This window comes from Tenrec ecaudatus, chromosome 10 (genome assembly GCF_050624435.1).
Source record: "Tenrec ecaudatus isolate mTenEca1 chromosome 10, mTenEca1.hap1, whole genome shotgun sequence".
Classification (NCBI taxonomy): Eukaryota; Metazoa; Chordata; class Mammalia; order Afrosoricida; family Tenrecidae; genus Tenrec; species Tenrec ecaudatus.
The window spans coordinates 98,509,011-98,534,987 of record NC_134539.1 but is presented as its reverse complement, the minus strand read 5'-3'; the positions used below and the strand labels follow the sequence as shown (position 1 = coordinate 98,534,987).

Genomic DNA, 25,977 nt, shown 5'->3' with positions numbered 1-25,977 from the left:
CCTGGTTGCGTGGTGGTTACTCATTAGACTGCTAAGGACCAGGTCAGCAGTTTGGAACCACCAGCAGCGCCAGGGGAGAGAGTTGAGGTTGTTTACTCCCATAAAGCGTGAATAGTCTTGGAAACCCAAGGGTCGGTTCTGTTCTGTTCTATGGGCCACGATGATGAGTTGGAATCAGCTCAATGGCAGTGCGTTGTGTGTAGTCCTGGTAAGGCGATTGGGCTGAAAGTTGTCTACCAAGCAAAGAACCTACCTGCAGAGGGAGAGGTAGTGGTCTGCTGCCACCGTATCCGCCTGCCTTCTCATGCCGGAAGTCCGCCCAAGACTACAAGCCGACAAGCCTCTTATTTAGTCATGTCTATAAGCGCTCAGGCTTGATTTTCTGCTACTTGCAACAGAAAGTCTTGGGTCTCTTGACCTTCCATTCTGGAAGGCAGCGGAGTCGGTCTTCTTTCATTAGCAAAGGGGGAAAGATGGGGTTTGGTTTCCTCTTTCCTAAACACAGGCAGGCTTGCTTTTAGTATCTTCTCATCAGATATTTTCGTTACCACTGAAGGATGTGGAAGGATGTTTCTCCAGGAGGGAAGCTAGCCAGAAGCCGCTGCAAGCATGTGCTACTTTTCTAATGAAGGAGTGTAATGTTAAAAGGGCTGAGTAATTTCAGAACGTGCCAAGTTACAGGTTTCTTTCATTTCCTTATGAAACGCCAAGCCCCTGGGTGGTCCATCCACGTGGCTACGTGCTTGGTCACTGAGGCTGACAGTTTGAGTCCGCCCAGAGGCACCTTGGAAGAAAGGCGTGGCAATGTTATTCTGAAACAGGAAAACCCTGTGTTCCGCAGAGTTCTGCCGCCAGCCCCCATGATGTGACGACTGGGACACACAGGATGATAGTAGGAGATCTGGTTTTCATTTTGGGGGGGGGGCTTGCTTGATGACTGGCACTACTCTAGCTCATTTCGTCCTTCCAGCAACAAACACTATGAGGTAGATTCTAGAATCCGTCCCATGTTATAGGTGATGTATAGAAAGGACTGACTTCTACTGATGCTAATATGCAGCGTCTCATAGGTATATATTTTAAAAACTGCTGTAGGTCTGAGGGAGGGAGAAAGATGGGGCTTTCTACTCCCATAACAAGTTTAAGTCTTGGAAATCCACAGGGCCAGTTCTACCCTGTCCTAGAGGGTGGCTGTGAGTTGGCATAATTTGATGGCAGTGAGTTTGGTTTGTAGGAAACACGTATTACATTTAAAAGGCCCGCCCACTCCATTGTCCAGCCCTCCGCTTCTCTTTTAAGGGAGAGAAGAAAACCAAAGACCGCAGGCAATAATGGAAAGAGGCAAAGAGCAGGGGAGGTGGAGAAAGAGCCATTAAAGGGTACAAGAGAGGGAAGAGGGGTCTCTTGGAGTGAAGATGTAAGATGAAGCCCACTGCATCCTCATCTGAATTTCCTCGTGGAAGCTGGTGAGTCTCTACCTGTTAAGGATGCCCATTTAACAGGAGGATGTGCTGGGTGACCAATGCGCACTATCACTATACATCACCACCACCGCTTTTCCTCTTAAAAGTTATTATAACATTTTTACTGGGTTAATTTACACAACATGTGGTTCTGTTCTCTTTACAGTAGTCATCGTCCAGTGTACTCACCATAGGATTTGAGAGCAACTTCATCGGCCCTAAAAGAATCCTGTAATAATTCGTCCCCCATCCCAGGTCTCTTCTCCACCCAACCTCTCTTAGCTGCCACTCTCCTTTCTGTTTGTGTGGATTTTTCTCTTCTGAACATTTTGTATAAATAGGGTGCCCTAAGCTGGCTTCTCTAAAGAAGTAAAGCCAGGGAAACTTACTGATGGGTATGTACTTTCTGCTTCCATAAAGACGTGCAGCCTCCGAAACCCAGAGAGGTCATTCTGCTCCTCTGCCTCACAGGACTCCTTTGAGTTGGAATCAACTCTGGTTTGGGGTTGGGGCATAGACATACTATATTTTGTTTATCTGTTTTCTCAGTTGATGGATTGCTTCCAATTTTTCACTATTATAAATAATTCAATTTCTTGGTTATTCTGAATCATAATAGTTGTTTTCGCTTTATATTTATTATGTGTAATAGGCTCAGATCAAATTTTTACATGGAGGTCTGTTTGCATTTCTCTTGGACAGCTACACAGGAGTGGGACCCCTGGGTCATAACAAAGTCCTGGTGGTGCTGTCAGGTAAGCACTGGACTGTGAGTGGCAAGGTCAGTGGCATGAACTCACTGGCTGTTCCTCATGAGAAAGACAAGGCTGTCCGCTCCTGGAAAACTTTAGAGCCTATGAAGTTTAAGCCCTATAGAGGGGCGCTATGAATTGGAATCAACTTGATGCTTGGGGGGTTGGATGTGGGTTATGGTAGCTCTGTTTAGCAACATGAGGAATTACCAAATTATGCTAGCTCTTTAACCCCTAATCTTTAAAGTAATTTATTGACAGTTGCAAAAATGTAACCTGGTATGGCTAGTCTCTGGGCTACAGCACCCTAAAATTCTAGGAGATGGGAGACGTTATGGTGTAGTGGGCTACAGGCTGGGCTGTAGGTCACAATAGCCCCGTAAGGTGAGACTGCTTAAAACAGCCAGCAGCTCCCAGGGAGAAAGAGTTACAGTCTTGGAAACCCAGAGGGGACAGGTCTACACTGTCCTATGGGGTAGCTATGAGTTGGAATTAGCTGTGATTTTTATTTTATTAATTTTGGTGCCACTGAAAATAGAACCACTGCTGCTTAAACTGACACCATGTGACCAACCTTCTGGAACAGGAAGGTGGGTGCTCAGGATGTGCCAGCCAGGAATTCTCAACCTTTCCTCCCCATCTAGTGTATTTGAGGGAGGGAACCTCTCCTAATTATCGACAAAGGAGACATCTACGTAAAGCGGACGAGAAGGGTTGCAAATAATAAACCAACTTTGCTGCCATCCTGTCAATGCAGACGTTAGGAAGGAGCCCTGCTGTCACTCTGGGTTAGGCATTGGGCCTCTAACCACAAAACTGATTGTTCAGATGCACCAGGCTCTAGAAGAGAGCACGCTGAAGCCGTCGCCTTTGGTCTATAAATATGACCGTCTTGGAAACTGTGCAGGGGCAGTTCTGCTCTGTCTTCTAATCTCTCACAGATGTCCAGTAGATTCTGACTCAGGGTGACCCTGTAGGGCACAGTAGCGCTGCTCTTGTAGGTTTCTGAGTATCTTTCTCCCCGGGCTGCTTTGGTGAGTTCAAGATGCGAACCGTGGAGGTCACAGCCTGACGTGCAACCTAGTACATCGGTAAGTCTCCTTACAGTGTCCTGTAAGGTTGCTATACAGCCAACTTGAAAGTAACAGTTTGTTCTAGTATCCTCAGGCTCAAAAATGAATGAATGAATGAATGAATGAATGAATAGTTCATAATGAGCCTTAATGGGGCCGTGCGATAAACACTGGGCTGCTGACAGCAAAGTCAGAGAGGTTCACCTTTACCCGCTATTCTGTGGGAGGACGATGAGGCTGTCTGCACCCATAATGCCTTACAGTCTCTGAAACCTGTGTAGCTTTACTGAGTCTAAATGGACTCGCTGGCAGTGGTTTCGGTTTTGTTGTTGTTGTTGTTGTTGTCTCGAAGGGTTTATATTAGCCAAAAGAAGAGCTCAGATGGTGTAGTGGGTTACCACAAGGTCAGCAGTTAGAAACCACCAGCTGCTCCGTAGGAGAAAGAGGAGACTTTCTATTCCTGGAAAGAGTGAGGGTCTCAAACCCACAGGACAGTTCCACTCTGCCCTGTAGGGTGGTGGTGAGTCAGAATGGACTGATGACAGCGAGCGAATAAAGTGAGCAAAACCAACACAGCGATGCATGACCAGCCCTGCGAGATAAAGAAGCCCCCCAGGAAAGAGACCCCCAAACCAGGCCATGCTGAGTGCCTCTCTCCCAGTTGGGCTGCTAAGCGCAAGGTCAACATCGAAGCAACAATGCCCACATGGGAGAAGCATACCAGCCTGTGTGATCGTACGGTGTTGATGGGATCAGGCAGCAGGCATCTAAGACCCAGAACAAAAGATTATATCACTGCGAATGAGGGCTTGTGCAGAGTGGAGACCCAAAGCCCGTCTGTAGACAAGTGGACATCCCTCACAGAAGGGTCACAAAGATGAGACAAGCCAGTTGGGGTACAGTATAGCACCGATGAAACATACGACTTTCCTCTAATTCTTTAATGCCTTGTCCCCACTATCATGACCCCAGTTCTGTGTTACACATCCACCTAGACTGAAGCATGTACACTGGTACAGATAAGAGCGCACAACACAGGGAATCCAGGACAGATAAACCCCTCAGGACGAATCATGAGAGTAGCGATACCAGGAGGGGAAGGGGAAGGTCGGGGGAGAGAGGGGAACTGATCACAGTGATAAACAAATAACCCCCTCCCAGAGGGATGACCAACAGAAAAGTGGGTGAATGGAGACCGTGGTCAGTGTAAGACATGAAAAAAAAAAAAGATAAATTATCAAGGGTTCATGAGGGAGGAAGGAGAGGGGAGAGGGAAATTGAGCTGATACCAAGCAGGGGCTCAAATAGAAAACGTTGTGAAAACGATGATGGCAACATGTGTACACATGTACTGGACACAATGGATGGATGGATGGGTCGTGATAAGAGCTGTAAGAATTCCCAATAAAATGATTAAAAACAACAACAAAACAAAAAACCCACCAGCCATTCCTCAGGGATCAGATGGGGTTTTCTTCCCGTTAAAGACTCACAGTCTCGGAAAGTTACAGGGACGGTTCTACTCTGTGCTATGGAGTCAGCCTGAGTGGCCACCAGCTCGGTGTCAGTGAGTAAGTTTTTGGACACTGTCATTAGTGTGTGTGAGCTGTCGAATTTAGCAAGGGCTTTCCTGTGGCCTGTGCTGTCGAGCCGAGGCCCCTCAGTGCACAGAGCTTTGCCATCCAGGATTTGATATTCCCATATTCCTGATTTTGCAGCTGAGGACACGCAGGCCCAGAATGTGTGGTTTGTGGCCAGGTGAGGAAGTGGGCCATTAGTCTATGACAGACGGAGCATTCAGACCTTGAGACTTAGACTTCTGTTCTCTTTCCTGGCAAACTCTTGGCAGTGTCCACATTGGTATATATAATTCTATGTAAACTCTAGGTAAAAATACGGTGAATTTTTATTTATTAGTAGTACTCATGAATATGTTTAATTATTTTCCATTTAAAAATTCCACATACGAAGATATCTATGTAAAAGTACTTATATCATGGATGTACCCAAATATTACCAATGTTTATGTCAGAATGGTAGGATGACATTCAAAGTCAGGTGCTCTGAATTTTTAGAAATCACCCATGTAAGTTGGCTTTGGCAAGCTTCAGCAAATGGCATGGTTGAATCTTTGCTGAGAGAAGGGGATGAAGAGGAAGGAAGCAGTGCTTGTACCATTGCCCAGCACCCTGAAACCCCGTCACATTGTCTACAAACACAACAATGTGTATTCTTTGAAGTTTCTGTTTTCCATCTTTATAGTAAAGGCTCTGGTGGTATTGGGCTGCTCACCCCAAGGTCAGCAGCTCAAAGCCACTACTGCTTGGAAGAAAGATGGGGTTTTCTACTCCCACAAAGAGTCTCAGGAAGCTAAAGGGACCGTTCTGTCCCAACCGACAGGCGTGCTCTGAGCTGGGATCCAGTTACGATCTTTAGTCATTTCTTTCTTTTTTGTTTTTATCATTTTATTGGGAGCTCGTGCAAATCTTTTAAAATAATCTTTTTATTCTTCAAAGTGTTTGCTATTTTTAAAATCATTTTATTAGAGGCTCATACAACTTATCACAATCCATACATACATCAATTGTGTAAAGCACATTTATACATTCATTGCCCTCATTATTCTCAAAATATTTGCTCTCTACCTAAGCCCCTGGCTCCTTTTTTCCCTGCCCTTCCGCTCTCCCCTCCCTCATGAACCCTTGATAATTTATAAATTATTATTTTGTAATATATTACATTGTTTGACGTCTCCCTTCACCCACTTTCCTGTTGTCTGTCCCCCAGGGAGGGAGGAGGTCACATGTAGATCCTTGTAATCGGTTCCCCCTCTCTACACCACCCTCCCTCTACCCTTCCATTATTGCCACTCACACCACTGGTCCTGAAGGGTTCATCTGCCCTGGATTCCCTGTGTTTCCAGTTCCTATCTGTACCAGTGTACATCCTCTGGTCTAGCCAGACTTGTAAGGTAGAATTGGGATCAAGATAATGGAGGAGGAGGAAGCATTTAGGAACTAGAGGAAAGTTATATGTTTCATCACTGCTACATCGCACCCTGCCTGGCTTGTCTCCTCCCCGAGACCCTTCTGTAAGGGGATGCCCAGTTGTCTACAAATGGGCTTTAGGTTTCCGCTCCACACTCCCCTCTCATTCACAATGATAAGATTTTTTGTTCTTTGATGCCTGATACCTGATCCCTTTGACACATCGTGATTGCACAGGCAGATGTGCTTCTTCCATGTGGGCTTTGTTGCTTCTGAGCTAGATGGCCACTTGTTTACCTTCAAGCCTTTAAGACCCCAGATGCTGTATCTGTTGATAGCCGGCCACCATCAGCTTTCCTCATCTTGAGTCATTTCTTTGCGCATGTGTGTGGGGTGTCTGTCTTACACTCTTTGTCTGGTCTAAGGTTTGCACTCTTGGTTGTAAGAGGAAATAGAAGGGTATTTTTGTGACACTAAAATAGCTTGTGCATTCCAAACTGGGAATTCATTCAGGGCGGGGACTGCAAATCCCTTACATCAACTTCTAGGATGCTTCCTTTTGTCTGCGTTGTTTTTTGAAAAGATCCTCTGAATGGAGCTGGTCTGAGAGTTGTGACAAGTTTGGGAGATGCAGCTGTGTATCCATCACTCACTGTGGTTAAATGCACTGACTTGCAACACCCTCTCCCTACGCGTCAAAAAAAGCGCCCACTGCTGTGGTTGTGCTCACAAGTGTGAAAACACCTATGCTATTTATTCATGAACCATAAACTAGGCACGTGGTCGAACTTGGTACAAGAATAATGAACACTCTACTAAAAATGTCTCCACGCTAATTGACTAGGTAGGGCTAGCTCATTTGCAATTAGCACATAAGAAGTATAAACCAGGTGATTTCACATTTGGAGGCTTTGGTAGTAATTCTTGACTTAACAGATAGCTTAGCAGGTCAGAAGGACCCTGGATTCTAAAGTAGTAGGTGCCCATGTGTGGTGCAAACGGCTAACCTGCTGAGCTGTTAACCAGGGGGGGTGAGAAGCCAGTGAAGCAGCCCATGGAGCACAGTTCTATTCTGTTCCACTCTGTCATGCAAGTCCACTTGATAGCAAACTGTTTGTTTGTTTGTCTGGAGTTTTAACAAACAGACATATAATTTCTCATAGCTTGGTACTGTCGCTAGGTGCTCTCAGTGGGTGCTGATTCATAATGACCGTGGCTACACCAGACGGAGACGCGGTCTGGTTTTGTGCTGGCCTCATAGTTGATCTCATGTTTGAGACCATTGTTGCAACCACAGTGTTGGAGGCTACAAGTCCAAATGCAGGGGAAAGCTTTCTCTCTGCAGGAAGATCCATAGCTTTGTTAGCTTCTCTTCCTGGGTCATTTTCCCCAGGGTTTGGCCGCCAACCCACTGGAATCCCTGCCTTCTTGACTGACTCCTTTCATATTTGGTAAAATGATTGACTCAAAACATGCACTGCATAATTCTGTTTCATTAACATAGTAAAGACAACCCATTCCCAAGTGGGATTGTAACCCTAGGCATGGAGGTTAGGATTTACAACCCATTTGAGGGGGCAGGAGGTGGGCACCCAATTTAATCCCTAACTGTATCAGAGTAGGGCTGGGCTTCATCCCAAAACCAAATCAAACTCACTGCCATCCAGTTGATGCCAACTCTAGTGACCTTCTGGGCAGGGTAGAGCTGCCCTTTTGGATTTCCAAGAGTGTAATTCTTTACAGGAGTAGAAAGCCTCATCTTTCTGTCTCAGAGTGGCTGGTGGTTTCGAGCTGCTGACCTGGTGGTTAGCAGCCCCGTGCATATCCACTGCACCACTCCTTTTTCCTCCCTTTGGGGGAACATTTTATTGTACTTGAGGTGAAAATTTACAACGCAAATTAGTGTTTCCCACTCAACATGTTATTTCAGGACTTTGGATGTTTTCCCCTCAATGTGTCAGCACTCTCCCCATTTCCTCAGTGAGTCCCGGTTTCCTTTCTGTCTGCCTTCCTGCTTCTTCCTGTCTTCTGCGTCGTGCAGCCCTTCGGGCATCTGCAGTTGAAAGTTAACTGAGAAACAGTTGTCGACGCCTTGATACTACCTCTGCCCCTCTGGGTCACTGGTGGGTGTGGATCAACCTCTGCCTTGGGCCCCACGGGCTTCCAGATGGAGAACGGAGTGGACCACCCTTCCCCATGTGATGTCACCGGTGGGTAATCACGAGTGTTTTCCGAGAAATGCTCAAGAAACCCAGGCTGTTCCCCCTGGAAAGAGACACAGGCTTCACTAGTTGATTTTGCAAAATCGGGCACCCCACCTCAGAAGGCAGAGTGAGCCCCTGAACCCAACAGTGGTCTCATAAGTATTATATAGTGTCCAGTGCTCAGGTCCCGCCCCTGCTCCCCGCACCCGGCTCCTCAGTGGCTGAGTATGAGGGGACTAAGCATCTCTCCCAGCCTTCACTACTTCCTTAATTTAAAGTGTCTACCATTGAGCTACAATCCACATTGTCAGCAGTTCGAAACCACCAGCACCAGAAGAAAGACTGGGCTTTCTACTCAGTGAAGAGTTACCATCTTGGAAACCCACAGGGGGCGCGCCGTGAGTCAGCACTGACTGATGGCAGTTCTCTGTCCAGGAAAGGAGATGGCACCAGTCTTCTGTGACAGAGTGCTGGCTGCTTGTGCTCTGACCTGCTCTCATTACCAAGGCCGTGGTATTTAGCAGCACGCTCAACTCCTTCAAGGACTGGGAGTCCTAGCCCTTTAGGTCCACCGGAAGCACCTCGGTAAAAAGGCCTGGCAGTTTACGTTGGAGAGATTGCAGCAGCTGAAAATCCTGTGGATTGGGCAGTTTTACTCTAACACACAGTCGCCTGAACGTGGGATTAATTTAACAACAGCAAAAACAAGCCCACTGCCTTTGACTCCATTCCGACTCATGATGGTGCTCTGGGACAGACTAGAACTGCTCCTTAGGGTTACCAAGATGGTGAGCATTGGGGGGAGCAGACAGCCTCCTCTTTCTCCCTCAGAGAAACTGGTGAGTTTGAACCACTGACCTTGTGTTTAACAGTGCAATGCCTAACTCACAGTGCCACCAGGGATTCTCTAGGTCATAGACACAATTGCCTTATGTGCCCTTGAAGCACAGAATCCCAAGTTGCCGCTCGTGGCCACTGAGGCCCCCCCCCCCAGCTCCTCTAGCAGCAGGTGTGGATACGCCCCTGGTCAACCCAGCAGCAGGCGTGCTTGTGGCCCTGCTTCCCCAAACCAGGATGAGGATGCTGTGGGTGGAGGAAGTGGGCATGGGGCCTGTTGTTTCTCCTGCATGTGGATTGGACATGGCTTCCAGGTTGGAAGGTGATGGCAAACCCAACACCAGGCCCTCAGTGGAGTTTTCACTTCTGTCAGGGTCCCCGCCCCCCACGGGCTCCAGTGCCTCTTCCTGCTTACTACTGGCTCTCCGTGTTACACTTCGAGCTGCCTGGGCGTGACGTGCTCCAGGGGAAGCGGGCAGCAATACTGCCCTTTGTGCACCCCCCCATCCCCGTAGTTCTTGGGCACACACATGATGTTCTGTTTCCCTTCCTCCTCTTGGCGTGCATCTGAGTGTGAACACAGGTGTCCCTGCAGCCGTCCCTCACCAAGACCTGTTCTTTAGACACCCAGGGCATTTGCTGCATTAACTGTGCCCCCCCCCAAAAAAAAGGCTTTGCCAATGAAGAGTGGTGGACTTGCTTCAGTTTCTCTACTATTGCCCTTTCTTGCACAAGCTCAGTGGACTGACCAATAGAAGCCTAGAACTCCATCTTAGGAGCTGTTGCACTTTTCTGAAAACACCTGTGGTGTTTGGGTCGCCAGTGGCTGCCAGCCTGGGCCTCTGGCTTCCTGGTCCGGTTGTCCTCTCTGGAGTGTCTGGAGGAAGGCAGGTGCTATTGATCCGCCAACTGTGCCCGCCCATCATCCTCTCTCAGCTGAAGGGAGGCCTACTTGTCTGCAGACATTCTGCTGCCATGCTGAGGTTATGGTTAGGGGCCATTGAGTTGATTCTAATTCATAGCGAGCCTATGGCTATCAGGATGAAAATCCAGCCAGTCCCGTGCCATCTTCACAATTGTGATGTCTGAGCCCATTGTTGCAGCCACGGTGTCTGTCTATCTTGTCAAAGTTCTTCCTCTTTTTGTTATCCCTCTCCTTTTCCAAGCATGATGTTCTCTTCCAGGGATGAATCTCTCCTGGTCACATGTCCAAAGCACATGCGACAAGAAGTCTCATCATCCTTGCCTCTAGTCTAGTTAAACTTAACAAAAGTAATAAATAACATTTACTATACCTCTATTATTACTATTTTTTAATTAAAGCATGAAAACTTATCATTATCCTGCATTTTTGCCCAAAACACAACACAATAAAATGCCAATCCCATTGTCATCAGATTGATTCTGAGCCTGTGACTCTCTACAGGAGCAAACAGCTTCATCTTTTCCCCTCCCAGTGGTTAGTGGATTTGAACTGCTAGTCTACTGGCAGTAGTCGAACGCTTCAACTCACAGTGCCACTGGGCTCCCACAGCCTTGCACTAAACCCCCCTCCCCCCGCAAAAAAAAAAAACAACCACCTCACTGCTATCAAGTCACATCTGTCTCAGAGCTACCCTATAGCCCAGGGTAGAATTGGAAGTTTCTGAGACTGCAACTCTTTATGGCGTAGAGAGCCTCATCTTCCCCCCAGGTTCTTCACTATGAGAGATTTATTATATACATTATAAAGATGAGAAATTCTGGGCCTAGAAAAGTCAGGAGATTTCTCCAAGGGCACTTGAGATCCAATGTAGGGGGGTGGGGATTTGGCCGGGAGGCACCCAGCCCTGTCATGGTTGGCTTGTGTCTGAGTTCTGGGTCACTGCTTCCATACCCCACATGCCCCCCCACCCCATTCCCTACCTTTAATTTCTTTGGAGCACGACTCTCCAAAGGGGAGATGTCCTCATGAAGTAGTGCTGTCCTAAGGTAAATGCTCTGGCTGGGTGGTGGAAACCAAAATCCACTATCATTGAGCCAATCCTGACTCATACCGATCCTGTAGGACAGAGCAAAATGACCCTTTGGGGTTTCTGAGACTGTCTTTGTGGGAGCAGGCAACCCCATCTTTCTCCCACAGAGCCGGCTGGCTGGTGGGTTTGAAACACCAACCTTTTGGTTAGCAGTGAAACACCTCACCCATAGTGCCCCCAGGGTTTCTTGGATTGAATTAAGGAACAGAAATGAATTTCTCAAAGATCTGAAGCCTGGAAGTCTTGGTTTTGCTGACTTCTTCTCTGGGCCTTGTCTTTGAGCAATGTTTCCCAAAGTGGGGGGTGCTGGAATGATGGGGGTGAGGGGGCTGCAAAAGCAGATACTTACACTTTATCCTGGATTATGGGCTCCAAAATTCACTGCCATCAAGTTGATTGGCTCATATCCACCCTATAGGACAGGGTTTCCGAGACTGTAACTCTTTACAGGAGTAGAGAGCCTTGTCTTTCTCCTTTGGAGCAGCTGGTGGTTTCAAACCACCGACCTTAAGGTTAGCAGCCAAACCTGTGACTACACCACCTTGGATTGTGGACAATATACTAGGGGTACCTCCCCCATCAAATGGAATTGCTCTGGGCAGAGCAGAGCTTTCATAGTACGCATTTTTCCTGCTAGGCGACCATCCAGTGGCATCACCTGGGAAGATTCTCTCTGGCCACAGTGAATTTCTTCATTAACGCAGTTTCCCTCAACCCTTTTTTTTTTTTTTTGGTGATGGTCAATTTAAGAGAAACAGCATCCAGCTGTGAAATTTTGTTTCTTGCTCCGGAAAAATGCCACCGAAATTGCTGTGATATTGAACACAGCTTACAAAGAAGCACAGATTTGAAAAATGCATTAAGTTTAATGGAGAGTACTTTGAAGGTGATTAGGCTGTTTTGTAAAAAAAAAATTAAATGCATAGCTTTGAAAATAAATTCCAATTTTTTGGGATACCCCCTCGTATAGTACAAAGGATTTTAATTGCTGGGGTGAGTCTGGGATGGTGGCACTGGGTTTTTTTCTCTCTATTTCTCTGAAAAGGGGGAAGTAGGCCAAGTAAGTCTGGGAACCTATGGAATTGAGCAGTGGTTCTCAACCTTCCTCATGCCACGACCCTGTAACACAGTTCCTCATGTGGTGGTGACCCCCCCACAGCCATAAAATTGTTTCCATTGCTGCTTCATAACTGTAATCGTGCTACTGCTTTGAATCTGGTGACCCATGTGAAAGGGTTGTTGGACCCCCAAAAGGGGTCGCAACCCACAAGTTGAGAACCGCTGGACTAGAGCTTAAATGCTGAGCACCACCAAAGTTTACAGTGAAAACCCTCAACCCACTTTTGGTCTCCACCTGAATTCAGCCTCCAGTGGGATCTTCCGACCATCATGTTTGGCAGTGGATTGCTACCACTTCCCCAGACAGTCCAGGGAGGGGAGCCTGGCCCTTGGGGATTTGCCTGGGTGTGCCCTCGATGGAATTTGGAGTCCTGGGATCACATTCTCATGAAACATCCCCGGGCTGCCTTGGCTGGTGGGCTCTGAACGAGTCTTGTAAGCTTTTCTGTCTGTGATAGTGTACACACCCCCATCCTTTCCCTTTCTGGGGTCCCGCCTGCCACTGTGTGTGGTGCACTGATCTGCCAGCAGTCAGGAGTTTGTGACCGTGTCCTCTTGAAGTGGCTGTATTTCCATGGATCCTTGGACACCATTATGACCTCGTGCTGACGGTCTTCTTATCTAGATGGCCTGCCTTTGTATTGCTTAAGAGTTCGTGAATGTCTTACAAATTCAGACAGACTTGTAAGTTATATTTGAATCGGAGGTCTCTTTCACCCCCTTAGAACTGTCTGTCTTGTGGTTTCTGGGTGAGGTGACATTTCTGTTTTTTGTTTTTTTCTAAGTATCAGGGCCACCCCGACTGGTGTCAACTGTACTGCGCTCAACTGCTAACCGCGAAGTTGGTGTTTCAAGTCTCCCCAGAGGTGCCTTGAAAGAAAAGCCTAGTGATGACTTCCAAAACATCACCCCCGAAAACCTCACAGAACACAAGCTCACTCCTCACTTGGGCTGAAATTGCAGTCCATGCTAACTGGTCAGGAAAGCCCCTGCAGGGTTACCCACCACCTCCTCGGCCACCAGACTTCCTGTCGCGAAGGTCACTGTGCGAGGAATTAACCGCAGCCATTGTGCGAGGCGAAGCAGGGAGATTGAAGGGATGGTAGCTTTCTCTCTGGGGTGGAAACAGCTCAGTTGGTGAGACACAGAGCATTTGGGGTCCGTTTCAAAGGAGGCGCCGATAGGATTTGCTGATGACTTGGAAGTCTGCTCTTCCAGACATCTACTTGGGCCTTTTCTGTGAGGGGCAAGGACGGCAGCCACCCTTCCACAGCCCAGGGAAACCTGGCCTGCATTCCCCAGAACTGCTGTGCTGCGTCAGGAGCAGCTCTTGGGACCCCCCAGCACCCCTGCAAACCCCTGCGCTGACTGAGAGACTAAAATAACTCAAAGGTGTGCGTGTCCCTGGGGAGTTTCGAGAGCAAGCCCAGAAAGCCCCTCGAGAGTTGGATGTGATCTGTGGAGTGTTGCTCCCCACAGTCTGCCTGTGGGCCGTCCGAGGTCCCTTCCGAAAGGACGATGGGCAAGTGGACCTCATGCCACACACTCCGAGCCCCTGTGCGTCGTTTCATTGCCTGCAGCGTGTGTGACGTGGGGATTAATGAATTAGAGACAGAGACGGCGTGTGGGAGGCATTTGCTGTAACTCATTGTCTAGTCCTCCTTCAGCCAGCCTCTGTCCTCTGACAAGCCGACGCCGCCCTGGGCTTGCAGCAGCCCCCAGCTCTTGGCTCGTGGCCTTGTCTCAACTTGACAAGAAGCGCATTTCTCTCCAAGTCTCCCCACTGTTTGCTGCAAACCTAGGACCCTCCTTTGAGCTTTGGCTACAAGCTTATTTCCTTTACAAGGTTCAGGCCCCTGCGCCCTGGCAAGGAGAACACCCCACTGAGCGAGTGGGTGCCCCTGTGGCCCCTCAGTTCTGGGGAGGGTGAGCATCTTGCCTGCTCACAGGGCTCCGAGGTCACACGGGGGAGGAAGGAATGAAGGTATTGAGGCCACCCTTCGTGGGGAGTCGGGAACGCACACAGCAACGACTGTGAAAGCACAACGTGGAAACTGGAAACCAGTGGAAAAGAACGGACTGTGATGGGGGACTGCTGGCTGCTCTCAGCCTGGTGTAAGTTGAGGAGGGATCGGGCTGTCCAGCTCTGGCCTTCACTGTGGAGTGTGATTTGGAGTAATGGTAGAGGAGCAAAATTGAGGGAGTTAGGAAGGCTAGATTCAAGCAGAGGCATGCAAAGCCTGGTCTTGGAGGACAGGAGGGGTGGTGGTGGTGAGTAGTAGGTGGGGGAGCAATGGGTGGGGGTGACAGTCGTGGGGGTGGAGGTTGGTGCTGGGTAGTAAGTGGTGGTGATAGTGGTTGTGGGGTAAAGTAGTGGTGGTGTTTCAGGTAGCAGTGGGGGGGGGAGTGGGTGGTAGTGGATGGAGGTGGTGGTGTGTGTATGTTGGTCAGTTTTATCTGTCATTTGGAGAAGGATGCTTGAAGGGAGTCCCTAGGTAGGGTAAATGGTTAACTCAGCTGCTGACTGAAAGGTTAGATGTTCTTTTTCATCCAACCTTGACCCAACGTGTACCCCTCTGACCCTACAGCTGAGCAGCCCGGTACCCCCAGGGTTCCTCTCTCAGCCCTCACTCAACCAAACTCACTGCCTCCAAGTCATTTGGACTCATGCGAGTTTCTTAGACAGTAACTGTGTATGGGAGTCGAATGCCCCGCTTCTCCCATGGGGTGGCTGGTGCTTTCCAACTGGTGACTTTGGGGACTTCAACCCAATGTGTGACCACTACACAAAGGCTCCCATTCAGTCTCAGCTCCAGGGGACCATGCGTCTATTTTCTGCCTCTATAGGTTTGCCTAGTCTGGACATCGCATCTAAATGGAATCGTACAACCTGTGCCTCCTATGTCTGGCTTATCTCATTATGCACAGTGTTCCTAAGTTTCTCCCGTATGTGCCGTGTTCACAGGTTCACATTTTAATATCCCATTGTCTCTAAAAGCTTTTTTTTTGGCTGTTGTGAATAATGCGTCAATGAATATTCCTGTCTAAGTTTTGCATGATCATAATGCACATGGACCCCCCTTTCTCTTGGGTGCATGCCTATGTGTAGAATTGCAGGGCAGATGATACCTCTAAGGCAGGGCTCCTCAAACTGCGGCCCGCGGGCCACCGAGGACATTTATCCTGCCCGCCAGGTGTTTTTGCCCCATTTATTTTTTTACTTCAAAATAAGATATGTGCAGTGTGCATAGGAATTTGTTCTTTTTTTTTTTTAACTGTAGTCCAGCCCTCCAATGGGTCTGAGGGACAGTGAACTGGCCCCTGTTTACAAAGTTTGAGGACCCCTGTTCTAAGGAGTCCTGGTGACATGGTGTCTGAGGACTCAGGTGCTGAGATAGTTACGGTTTATTGTGCCCACCTGGCTGATAAACACCTGTATGATTAATTGAAGGGCAGAGGGATAAATGGCTCGGTGAGCCTCGCCTTTCTAGTTCTCGGGTTTCTTGCTTTCTGATGGTTGGGGTGAAGCTGCCAGATCCCTGCTTCAGCTGGCAAGGCTCACTTCCTGGAAGACATCTCCAAGGAAAAGCCACATGGACGTACCCCCATGCAGCCCTGGGTACTGGAGCAGCCATGTGAAGACCCTGCCAGTGCTGAGATGCTTACGCGCTCACTGATTCGGCTTTCTTCCTGCAGTCGGCGTCCTTGCGTGTTGTTTTGTGAGACGGGGGACTTTGTAGATTGGTGCCGGACATATGGGCTAATGTTGGACTTGTGGGCTTGGGAAGCACTGGGTTGGTATGCTTTCTTAATGTACACTTACCCTGTCTATAAAACTCTCTTATACATATGAGTTCCTGTGGATTTGTTTCTCTAAAGTACCCAGACTAACACAGGTGCTAACTGAAAGGTTAACAGTTCAAACCCTCTCATCAGCTCTGTGGGCAAAGACCCAACCATCTGCTCCTGTAAAGATTACAGCCTGGGAAACTGTATGGGGCAGTGTTACTTTGCTGCCCTGAGTTGCTATACATCAGAATCAACGCCACAGCACCACACGACGATAATATGGTATCTCTTGGTTGAACCACAAGAGCCATTGCCAGAATGTTTTCCAAAGCGCTTGCCCTATGTTCCATTCCCACCAGCTGTGTAGGAGGATTTCCACTTCTCTGCCTCCTCCCTAGCTTGCTATTGTCTGTCGTTTGGCATCTAGCCATCCTCGTGCGGTGATGTCGCACCTTACTGTCGTTGGGGTTTGCCTTACCCTGGTGGCCAATTATGTTGAGCATCTTTTCATGGACTGACTGGTCATTTGCATGTCATCTTTGGAAAAACGACTATTCAAATCCTTTATTTGTGCTCTTATTATTGAGCAGCAAGTGTCCTTTACACAGTCTGGATACAAGTCCATTGTCATTTACATGATTTCCAAATATTTCCTCCCACTCTGTGGGTTGTCTTTCACTTTCTTAACAATGGCCTGAAACAGAAAAAGATTTCATTTTAACAGTGCCTAATTTTTTCCCCCATAGGTAGTAGTTATGTCTTGGGCTGCTAACTCACAGGGGCAGTCTTGCCCTGTCCTCTGAGTGGTGTCCTGGTTACTAATTGGGAAACAATCCATATGGTCAGCAGTTCAAAATCCACAGTGGCTCCATGGGAAAAAGACTGGGCTTTCTCATCCCGTAAACAGCCACAGTCTCTGAAATCCACTGGGGGTCAATGTGAGTCAGCATTGATTCGATGGCAGTGAGAGAATAGGACTGTTATGAGTCGGAATTGACTCAATGAAGGGAGCTTGGTTTGGTTTTGGGGGGGTTGTTTATGCATTTTGGGGTCCTATGCATTTTCTTCTGACAGTAATAGCAGCTACATATAGATCTTTGATCCACTTTAATTTTGGGGGGGTATTTGGAGTGAGGTAAGGGTTCAGCTTTCTTCTTTACCACGTGGCTATGTGTCACAGCCCCGTTTTCCAAAAAGACCTTTCACTCCTTGTTTGCACAAGGACTTTAAAAAGTTTCTGGAAAAACATCATTGTCTTCCATTTTCACATAGATTTTTTGAAGCCCCCCCCCAGCCCCCCGCATAATTGTCTTGGTCCCTAAGACATCAGAACGCAATTTGACTGTGCTGGGTGTAGAAATTCACCACATAGGGAAACATCTCACTGCAGGCTTCTAATCCACTGGGAGAACTCAAACCATCAAAGGCTCCTGTAAGTGAAAAGATGACTTCATTTGGAATTCTACAAAAGATTTCCTTGATGTTTTCACCAACACCAGAAATAGTCAATGAACACTGCTGAAGGAAAAAAAGAAAACCCTTCTTTTCTATAAGTGCTCTAGTGAAGTGTGAGAAAGGTGTGGTAGTAATGGAATTGTCAATTTAAGGATTAAGCATGTAGGGGTGGAGTCTAGCCTGTCAATCAGGATATAGCCAATGAGACTTCTGTGTGGGCATAGCCTTCCGCTAAGGATCCTGGGAATTCTGGTATTTCCTCCATGGAGGTAGGAGACTGCTCACACTCTGGGAGATATAGCAGCTGACAAGACACATGGACCCACCCTGATGCAGCTCTGGGTACTGGGAAAGCCATGCAGAGACCCCGGCCAGCGCTGAGATGTTTCCAGTGTGACTGGATCCAAAGACTTTCTACCCACGGACCTGTGATCTTCTACATTTGGCGTCATTGCATGTGTTGCATGAGTCTGAAGAGGATTTTATGGATTGGTATCGGGCATATGGGCTAATCTCGGACTTATGGACTTGATCTGGACTGGGCTGGGATATTTTCTCAGTGTTCAATTGCTCTTGTATATAAATCTCTTACTTATACACATATGTGTGTCCATGGATTTGTTTCTCTAGACTAACACAAAAGGAAAGGAAGAAGAGGAGGTGGATGGGAAGGCAAATCGTGAAGAAAGATGTGGGGACAGGGGCAAGCTGGGCATCTGCTTGTTTCTGGCTCTGGGATTCAATTGCTTAAGCTGTGAGCTGTGAACACAGGCCACGCCATGCTCTCATTGTCCACCCCTCTGATGTCCCCTCAGGCCTCATCTCGGCAGCAGACATTTGGAACAGGGAGAGCCGGGCAGAGGGAGCAGCCACGGTCTGTGGGACTCTCCATGAGTTGTTTCTTGGCCTTGATTTAAGAAGGGGATTAGGGAATTGTTTCCTCTCCAAGTCTCCACCACAGAATGGAATCCACGTGTGGGTGGGGGTGGTGGCCACGCCCTGGAACTGCTGGTGTGGGCCCCGGAGGATGCGCTCACACCCGGCTGACTCTTGAGGCCCCAGCTCAGGGCAGGGCTGTGTGGTTCGCTTCTCCAGCCTGGCTGGGGATCCTGCAAACTGGACCAGAATCTGCCATGGCCATGCCTCTCAAATAATTCTCAGGGGGAACACAGGGAGGGGAGCAAAGCATGAGCTAAGCCCCAGATGTTTAGAAGTCTGACTCAGTGTTTGCATGTGCTTTATCGAGAGCTTATGTGGTCTGAGAGGTGGTCCTGGAATTTGCTCAGATCTCTGCAAGAGTTTCTGGTGTTTTATCAGCGTTTCCAGGGAGAGGCAGGCCTGGGGCTCAGGGTTTTTACTCAGAGCCTGCTTTCTCCCTTGGGCTTCTTAACTGGGCTTCATCTTACCCATCCTTTGGCGCTTAAGGGTACGGAGACTGGGGCTTGCTCTTGGAGGACACCTTTGCCATCATGTTTCCAGCCAAACCTCTAGACTTTGTGGAATTCTCGACCCAGTGATTTCTTGGTTTGAGCCTAACCCCTCCAATTCAAACTCACTGCCATCGAGTCAGTTCTGACTCACAGTGACCCTATAGGACAGGGCGGAGCTTCCTTCCCCTGTGGGCTTCTAAGACTATTATTCTTTATGAGAGTAGAGAACTCCATCTTTTCCCCAAGGAGCTGGCTGGTAGTTTTGAACCGCTGACCTTGTGGTTAGCAGCCCAAGGCGTAATCTGCTAGGCCACCCAGACTCCATTTGGCCAGCCTCTTTAAAATCCAAGTTCTCAAAAATTATATGCTCCAGCCTTGGTTCTGGCCCAAGCCTGGCACTCCCTCCTGTGAGAGTACAATGGAGCCCAGGCTGTTGCCTGTGGGGGTTCCAGCGTGCATTGGTTTGATAGGGATGCTGGTACAGAATAGCACAAGCTGAGGGACAAATGCGAACAGACGTGTATTGTCTGGCAGTTCTGCAGCTAATGGCCCGAGTCTGTGGGCAGGGCTCTTTTCTGTGTCTGGTCTGGAGGGAAGAGCCTGTCTTGTTTCTCCCTGCTTGTGGGCTTCTGGTAACTCTATGTACTCCCTGACTTGAAGTATCTCCACATCCCCCACCACCACCCCACCACACAGTGTGCGTATGTCTGGCCTCCTTTATGATGCGGACACCACTCCCAGGGGATGAGGACCCACTTTCCTCCAGTATGACGTCATCTAGGTTTCAGAAAAGGAGCCACTCTCCTCTCCTTGTGGACTCCTGGCTGCTGCAAACCGCGGTGTGCAGTTGGGTTCCCCTAGGGTTTTCAGTAACTGATTTTTCTGAAGAGAATCACCAGGTCTTTCTGCTGACAAAGGAGCTCTGGCGATGTAGTGGTTACATGTTGGGCTGGTAACTGCAAGGTCAGCAGTTCAAAAGCACCAGCTGCTGCTTGGGAGAAAGAGGGGACTTTCTACTGCGGTAAAGAGTTAGAGTCAGAAATCCACAGCAGCAATTCTACTGAGCCCTGCAGGGTCACTATGCATCGGAATCACTTCCATGTCAGTGAAGGGGATTTTTTGGTTTGTTTTCTTGTTTGTCTTCTGACTAGCCTGGGTTGGGACTCCCCTCGCCAACTTTCTTTGTGAACTGTGTATCACTCAGTGGCTCCCAGGTGAACTTAAGTGATCCCCCCATCTTCAAAGACCCTGTTTCCAAACAAGATCACCTTGACAGTTCTAACCAGGGTTGGAATTTCAACATCTGGTTGTAGGTGGCACCATCCAACCTGTCATGTAAAAAACCAAGCAAATTCACTGCCATGGGGTTGATTCTGATTCACAGTGACCTGGAGGGCAGAGTAGAACTGCCCTTGTGGATTTCCAAGACTGCTTCCTTCAGGTCTCTTCCAGATGTGCTGGTCACCCCAGCTTGTATCTTCAGTGGCTTGACCATGGTCAGCTCAAGTTCACCATGCAGGCTACACACAGAGAGTGCAACATGACTGCCCTGAAGGCCAGGGCTCCCCCCTCGCCCAAGCTGGAGTTGAGTCTGATAAAGGGCTTGTGGTGGGTCTGCTTTCTTTCTTCCTTGCAAGTTTCCCTGCATGACTGTGTAAGTGACCCCGCCGTTCAGAATGGAGCTCGAGTATCCGTAGTGCTGGCTGTGGAGCCGTCCACAGTTGGGGTCACTGGTTCCAATGTGATGAGTTAGAAAGGCCACTGACGTCACAGGAATTATATACCATTAGAAGCGTGTGGGAGTGGTTCAGAAAGCTCGCTAAAAATGGAATTAAAAGATAACAGAATAGTTCCACGGATGGTTGAAGCCCCCTCACAGGTAGCCATGAATTGACTCAAGTCTACTGAGAGGTGGCTCAGAAGCAAGGCCTGGTGATCAACTTCAAAAAAGAAAACACCAGCCTTTGAAAACCCGGAGGAGCACAGATCTATGTGGGCACACACGTGGGGTCACTGTGAGTTGAAGGCAGCTGTTTTATTTGGAACCAGACACTGCTAGTCAGTCAGAGTGACACTGGGAACACACATATTCCCATTTGGAAACCTGAAATCCTTCCATCTTGCAATGTCTGCTGTCTGAGACATCCCAGAGGCACTTCTGATCTAGCTGGCCCTACAGAGGTGCTATGAGTTGGCACCAACTTGATAGCAATGGATTTTGTTTTGTTCTTTTCACTTCCTTGAGTCACCAGGATAGTCATTGCTGATTGGTGACTTGGAGGCATTGTGACCTGGGTTGTGTCACACAGACCAGCCCCTGCTGGGTGCCCCTGCAGATCAGGGAGGCCTCTCTGAGGTGTGAGCCAGGCGGCGTGTCTCCGTTTTGGACACCAACAGGTAGCACCCAAGCTGCCAGAGTGCTGTGAGGCCCGGCGTCTGAGTCTGTGGAGGGAATCTACAGTGGGTGGCATGGGGGATTCGGTGTGTGGTGCAATGGTTGAAAGCACTCCGCTGCTGAACCAAAGGTTGGAAGTTTGAACCCACCCGCCACTGTGTGGGTGGAAGATCCTGGCAGTCTGTTTGCAGTCGCCCGGTGGGGGTCGTAATACTCTGTCCTCTAGGGTCATACTGAGCTGAATTCAAATCAGCTCTAAGTGGAGGCGAGTGGAAGGGAAGTGTTAATAAATAAAGCTGGGGGAAGGGGCTTTGACAGATTTACAAGCTAAATATTTTTCCGGATGTTTTCATAGGCTTTTTTACGCTGACTCAGAGGAAGGCTAAGAGGGACTCTGTCTGTCTTTGCAGCCACTCCCACCCAATGCTGACCACCCCTCTTTCATTCCCAGCACCACGGTCACCCTGTGACCCCCACCCCCACCCCACCAACCCCGAGCCTTCTACTGGAGAACAAAGAGGAATCTCTTTTTCTCCCTTTTTCATCAGATCGTGCATGCAGCTGTGTAACTGGCATGCGTTGTTTTGTTTTGAAACTTGATATTCTCGGAATATCTTCCTCGGCGCAGATGCAGTTCAGAGAGCTGCATGATGGTTCGTGTGGACTATTTGAAGTGCTGAGGAGGATGTCTGACTCACAGTGATCGATGTACAGGAGAACGAGACCCCCCACCCAGTCCTGCACCATCTTCACCCTTGTTCCGTTCCGGCCCATGGTTGCAGCCTCTGTATCGATCTCTGTTGTCTAGAGTCTTCCTCTTTGCACTGCTTCTTGACTTTACCAAACATGATGTCCTTCTCTAGGGACTGGCCTCTCCTAATAACATGTCCAAATACATGAAATAAAGTCTCACCTTCCTTCTTTCTAAGGCACATTCTTTTTTTTTTTTAAATTGGGGGCTCTTACAGTTCCCATCACAAGCCACACAACCATCCATGTGTCAAGCACATTTGTACATTTGTTGCCATCATCGTGTTCAAAATATTTGCCTTCCACTTGAGCCCTTAATATTGGCTCCTCATTTTTCCCGCTCTGTCATGAACCCTTCATAATTCATAAATTATTATTATTTTGTCATATGTTACACTGTCCCATGTCTCTCCCCCCACCCTCTTCTCTACTGTCCATCACCCAGGGAGGAGACTATACATAGATTCTTGTAATCAGTTCCCCCTTTCCACCCCACATTCTCTCCACCCTCCAGGCATCACCACTCTCACCACTGGTCCCGAAGGAGTCATCTGTCCTGGATTCCCTGTGTTTCCAGTTGCTCTCTGTACCAATGTTCATTCTCTGGTCTAGCCAGATTTGTAAGGTAGAATTGGGATCATGATAGTGGCAGGGAGGAAGCATTTAAGAACTAGAGGGAAGTGAATATGTTTCATCATTGCTACCCTGCATCCTGACTGGCTCATCTCCTCCTTACAACCCTTCAGTAATGGGGTGTCTGGTTTCCTACCAATGGGCTTCGAGTCTCCACTCTGCACTCACCCACATTTACAATGATATGATTTTTTGTTCCTTGATGCTTGATACCTGATCCCTTCGACAGCTTGTGGTCACACAGGCTGGTGTGCTTCTTCAATATGTGGGCTTTGTTGCTTCTGAGCTAGATGGCCGCTTGTTTTTCTTCAATCCTTTATAATAATAATTCATAATTTGGATGACCTAGTATAACTAACCCTTTAGTTACGAGTACAAGGAGCCCCGGTGGCATAGTGGCCTACCCATTGAGCTGCTACTTGCAAGGCCAGTGCTTCCGATGTCCCCCCCCCCTCCATGTCTCTCATGCAGAGGAGAAAGAGGTTCCGATGTCCGCCCATAAAGACTTGAAGTCTGAGAAACCCCCAAAGTCAGTTCTACTCTGTCCTAGTAGGTCTCCACCATGAGTCATAAGTGACTTGATGGCAATGGATTTGAGTTATGTGGTTAATAAGGTTACTTTTCCTTTCACTAGTCTGTAGTCTTGTGGCATCGTGAATTACCATTTGGCTGCTAACCACAAGGTCAACAGTTCGAACCTACTTAGCAACACTTCAGGAGGAAGATGAGGCTTTCTGCTCCCGTAAGGATTTACAACCTCAGAAACATGCAGGGCCAGTCCCGTTCTGTCCCGAGGGTCGCTGTGAGTCAGAAGTGGCTGCGGCAGGGAGTGAGTAGATTGCTGTTAGCACTAAGCAGCGTGCTTCCCAAGGATCACGTAAACTGCCCAGCAGTTTAGGTCCTCACTCGACAAGGTCTGCGCGCATGCTCCACTGGTACTGCTTCCATCCATCACCACGTGTGCACATGCTCATTATTTCCATTGTGCTCAAGGTCTCCCTTTGCCCTGAGAACCACTTCCTGGAAAAGCTAGCATGGCGGTGTGGTGTCATTCGGACCGGTGCCGTCAGATGGCTTTTTGGCAACCGGTTGTTGTCCAGCTCATCCTGACTCCCGGTGATGCCACATGTGTCAGAGTAGAACTGTGCACACAACAGGGTTTTCAGGTCTTTTTTTTCTTTTTGAGGAGATTGCCAGGCCTTTCTTTGGAGGTGCTTCTGGGCCTCCAAGCGTTCAGTGAGCAGCCAAGTGCATTCATCGTATGTGCTGGGGAGCATGTCCATTCCTCATTCATTGGCCATGCCTAGAATTGGTGATCTAATGAGGTCTGTTGCCAGCTATGGACCTTGTCATGGGAGAGCTCAGCACGAGGGAGGCCTGAACCTCCCAAGGCCACTGTGCACAGATGTGGGGTGCATGGGATGTCTGGGCACTTGCCTTTGGGATTTGGTAAGGAATTGTATCCTTGAAGGGAGCCTTGGTGGCATAGTGGGTTCCGAGTTGGGCTACCAACCACAAGGTCAACAGTTTGAAACCACCAGCCACCCCACAGGAGAAAGTTGAGACGTTCTACTCCCGTAAACAGTTATCATCTCAGAAATACACAGGGGCAGTTCTACCCTGTTCTCTAGGGTTGCTATGAGTCAGAATCAACTCAGTGGTAGTTGGTTTGATTTGTTTGTGTGTGTGTGTGTGTGTGTGTGTGTGTGTCCTTGAGACTGCGTCTCCCTCCAGCCCCCTGCCCTGCTGGATTTCTTGGGTGCAGAAGTTTCTGATAAGGCACTGTCGAACCGAATCTTTATGCGGTGGGTAGTGGGGGGAGTGCCCACTGCCCTGAGCCATCCAGTTTCTTGTCTGCATCTGGCTTGGTCTTTCCTTGTCAGAGGCTGTGCAAGGCCCTGCCACGAGGGGCCGGCTGGAGCCAGAGCCGAGTGGGGAGCTCTTGGGACATAGGGACAGCTCTGTTTTTCCCCCTGCCTTGGCAGACGCCTCCATTCACAGCAAGGAGGGTCACGCAGGCCCCTTGAGATAAGAATAGAGCCCGACTGTGCCCCAGGACAGAGTCCAACTTCTTCAGCCCTGGCAAGGGCTCCCAGATAGTCCTGGCATGAGAGGGCCCTGGCAGCCTGCCCCACCTGCCCCTTGTACATTGTGTGTCTGGGACACTGGGCACTGTGTATGTACCTGCGTACAAGGCCGGCCCCCCTGGAGACCAGCAGACCCGAGGCTCTGCACAGGATGAAAGTGCTTGTTCTCAGATCCACTGTCCCAGGACTCTGCTCTGCCTGCCCCACTCCTGCTCCCCTGGTTACCTGTGTGTCTCATTGCCCCACCTGAGATAGTCACTTCTGTCTGCTCCTGGAAGGTGCCCTGGTGGCATAGTGGGTTATGTGTTAACTGTCAAGGTCAGCAGTTTGAAACCACCAGGTTCTCCAAGGGAGAAAAATGAGGCTTTCTACTCCAGTAAATAAACCCATAAGGGCAGCTCTACTCTGTCCTGTAAGGGTCGCCATGAGTCAAACTTGACCCTGTGACAGTCTGTTCCTAGAAGGGAGCAATCTTGCCCTTTGAGATAGTTAAGGTTTATTGTGCCCACCTGGCCGATAAACACATGTGGGATTAATTGAACGGTGGAGAGATAAATGGCCCAGTGAGCCTGGCCTTTCTAGTTCTCTTGTCTCTTGCTCTCTGATGGTCAGACCAGTGTCCGGCTGCCTTAACTAGTTCTCTTCCTCAGCCGGCAAGGCTTTCTCCCTTGGAGATATCACTGAGGAGAAGCCTCATGGACATTCCCTGATTCAGCCTGGGTGCTGGAGAAGCAGCGTGGAGACCCCGCCGGCACTGAGATGCTTACACCACCACTGGATTCAAAGATTTTCTATGCACTGGCCTGTGATCCTCCTGCATTCGGCATCATTGTGTGTGTTTTGTGAGTTTGAGGAGGACTTTGTAGATCGATGTCAGACATATGGACTAAATCAGACTCATGAGCTTGGATTGGACTGGTTTAGGATGCTTTCTGAGTATACACTTACCCTTTACATAAAACTCTCTCTTATACATATGAGTTTCTGT

At 48.7% G+C, this 25,977-nt stretch overlaps 1 protein-coding gene across 1 annotated transcript in view; it reads left to right on the top strand.

Annotated features, from left to right (window-relative positions):
• The window catches only part of GAS7 (growth arrest specific 7), a 286,948-nt gene that overhangs the window by 54,641 nt on the left and 206,330 nt on the right, over positions 1–25,977 (top strand). The window lies entirely within an intron of this gene.